General features: G+C 43.0%; 1 protein-coding gene and 1 pseudogene across 1 annotated transcript in view; both read left to right on the top strand.

Moving 5' to 3' along the window:
* Window positions 1–1,720, top strand: part of LOC101353411 (protein NDRG3-like) — a 14,936-nt pseudogene extending 13,216 nt beyond the window's left edge.
* Window positions 1–2,810, top strand: part of LOC101360768 (sodium/hydrogen exchanger 9B2-like) — a 162,013-nt gene that overhangs the window by 16,091 nt on the left and 143,112 nt on the right. The gene's annotated exons all lie outside the window — the stretch shown is intronic.

Here is a 2,810-nt window from a genome sequence, read left to right as displayed (position 1 = left end):
TATTTTTGTACAAATTTACCTAAGCAATTTTAGACTGGCTAGGGAAGGGAAGAAGTAGTAATAGACATGAAGTGATCATAATTTAACTGAGTTCAGAGAAGCGTAACAAATCAGATTGTTCAATTTTGGTGAAAGCACATTTAACTGAAGGGAGAGGACTCAAAAAAAGGGGAAAGTTCGTTATTATCAAATAATGGTGATATCTTAATAGATATAAATTACAGCTTTGATCAAGAGGGAGAGGTAGTCCAGGTAGGAAAAAGTGTGCTGGGGACCTATACAATTTCAGATTGCTTTATAAGCTCGAGAATAAAGGGATCGTGTTCAAGAAGTACATAGCCTTGGAGATGGTAAATAACCAGAAAGTGATAGGGGAAATATATGACCAGAGCCGATTAGAAACTACCTTGGGCTGTGCCTTTTGAGCACAGGCTCTCATTGTGCAGTCACACCCTGTTCTAGAATGCTGTAGTGGGGGTAACTGGAGAAATAGCCTGTAAAACAGATGGTAGTTGATTAAAGCACAAAAGTAGCAGCAGCATCAACCATGCAGTGGCCTGACCACTGAATCAGCTCTGTAGCCAGGATCTCTCCTGGTAGCACACTCAACTCCAGATGGCTTCTCAGACTAGCAATATAACCTCAAGGCCACGAAAGGTAGTCTTATGAGTTCCTGCGAAGGAACATGACATAGAAATAGCTCATGGTATGGTCCATGTCACTGTAAGAGGCATACTGAAAGGAAACAGACTGGTTATTTTGACATATCATGACATTGGCCTCAGCCACAAATCCTGTTTCAATGAGTTCTTTAACTTTAAGGATATGCAAGAGATCACCCAGTACTTTGCTCTCTGCCATGTGGATGACCCAGGCCAACAGGAAGGTGAAACCCCTTTCCCAACAGGATACCAGTACCCCACAATGGATGAGCTGGCCAAAATGCTGCCTTCTGTTCTTACCCCCTTAAGTCTGAAAGGCATCATTGGGATTGGAGTTGGAGCTGGAGCTCACATCCTCAGCAGATTTGCACTCAGTCATCCAGAGCTTGTGGAAGGCCTTGTTCTCATTAACGTTGACCCCTGTGCTAAAGGCTGGATTGACTGGGCAGCTTCCAAACTCTCGTGCCTGACAACCAATGTTGTGGACATTATTTTGGCTCATCATTTTGGGCAGGAAGAGTTACATGCCAACATGGACCTGATGCAAACCTACAGACTGCATATTGCCCGAGATATCAACCAGGAAAACCTACAGCTCTTCCTGAGTTCCTATCATGGACGCAGAGACCTAGAGATTGAAAGACCTTGCTGGGCCAAAATTGTAACACAAAAACATTAAAGTCTTCTACGTTATTGGTGGTAGGGGACAGACAGTTCGTTCACCTGTAGTGGAGGCTGTGGTTGAATGCAATTCTCGCCTGGATCCTATAAATACAACTTTGCTAAAGATGGCAGACTATGGGGGATTGCCCCAGGTAATTCAGCCTGGGAAGCTCACCAAGGCCTTCAAGTACTTTTTACAGGGAATGGGCTACATACCATCTTCCAGCATGACCAGACTTGCGTGGTCACGAACCCACTCAGCCTTGAGTAGCCTGAGCTCTGGACAAAGTCCCTACAGCCGATCTCTCATCAGCAGTCCATCAGATGGAACTCAAGGTGTCCCTGAGTCCTCTGAGGACCCGGACAAACAGGAGACCATGGATGTATCCTGCTAAGCAGATGCCCCTCCCTTGGACCATGCAAATCCATCTGATCACTCCATAATATAACATTTCATCCAGCAAACTGGCATCTACCATTTTTAACTCATGCGTGGCCACTGAATTTCTCTCTCTGGTAGCCTGAATTTTTCATTCTCTCTGCCGGCCCACCCCCCTTTTTGTATGTACCAAGAACCACTTCCATGCCATTACTATAACATTCCAACATCCTTAGCAGGTCAAATCTCCATATCTGTCTTCCCTTGTCAGCTTTTTCCTGTGCTCTGATAAGATTCTTTGATCCCATCTCCTTGTGTGCGCGAGCTCGCGTGTCTGTGTTTGTGTGTGCATAGTTCTGTGATTTTAGACATACTTTCCTGTAGAGCTTCTGCAAAAACAAAAAGGGACTTTTTTTTGCATTTTCAATGGTGTTTTTAGGGGAAATGTGCAGAACAGATTTCTATGTTGTGTAGGCCACACTGCATTCTCTTTTGGTTCCAAATTGGTCAGTAAGATTTGCAAAGTGACTTCAGGAGAGATAAATTCTGAAGAATATGGAAGGTCATAATTACTATTTGGACCTCTGATTGTTTGTGATCAATAAGAAGATGCCTATTACATACAGAGGTGGGCAGGGTGACCAGTTACCTCTTTCTGTCCAAATGAACTTCAAATATTATTTATTCTATAAATAAAAGGAAGGATATATTCTGCTTGAAGTCTGTGAACAATAAGATTCGGATACAACATGCAGTTTTTCCCAAGGAGTGAGTGTGGCTTAAGTACTGGACTCTCTTAGCACAGAAAGGTAGAAAACAAAATGCCAGGTCTTTGCTCTGCAGGAACAAAATGGCTGTTGCTGCATGTTGGATGCCATTAACCATGCAAAGCATCCACAAGAAATGCCTCCCAAGTCTGTGATGGAGAGAGAACTTTTTCTCTATCCCTCAGTCCCCCAAAAGGCCTAAATATGTAGGTGGTGAGAAAATGGGTGGGGGAGAGGAACAGACATTAACACAATATCATGTTTAATAAATAGAAACTAAATTAAATTTATATTGAACTCATTTCTGAGAAGGATTCTTAATCTCTTGAACTCCCTCTT

The sequence above is a fragment of the Trichechus manatus genome, unplaced genomic scaffold (assembly GCF_000243295.1).
Source record: "Trichechus manatus latirostris isolate Lorelei unplaced genomic scaffold, TriManLat1.0 scaffold00071, whole genome shotgun sequence".
Taxonomy (NCBI): domain Eukaryota; kingdom Metazoa; phylum Chordata; class Mammalia; order Sirenia; family Trichechidae; genus Trichechus; species Trichechus manatus.
The sequence above is the reverse complement of the archived record's forward strand: the minus strand, read 5'-3'. Positions and strand labels throughout refer to the sequence as shown.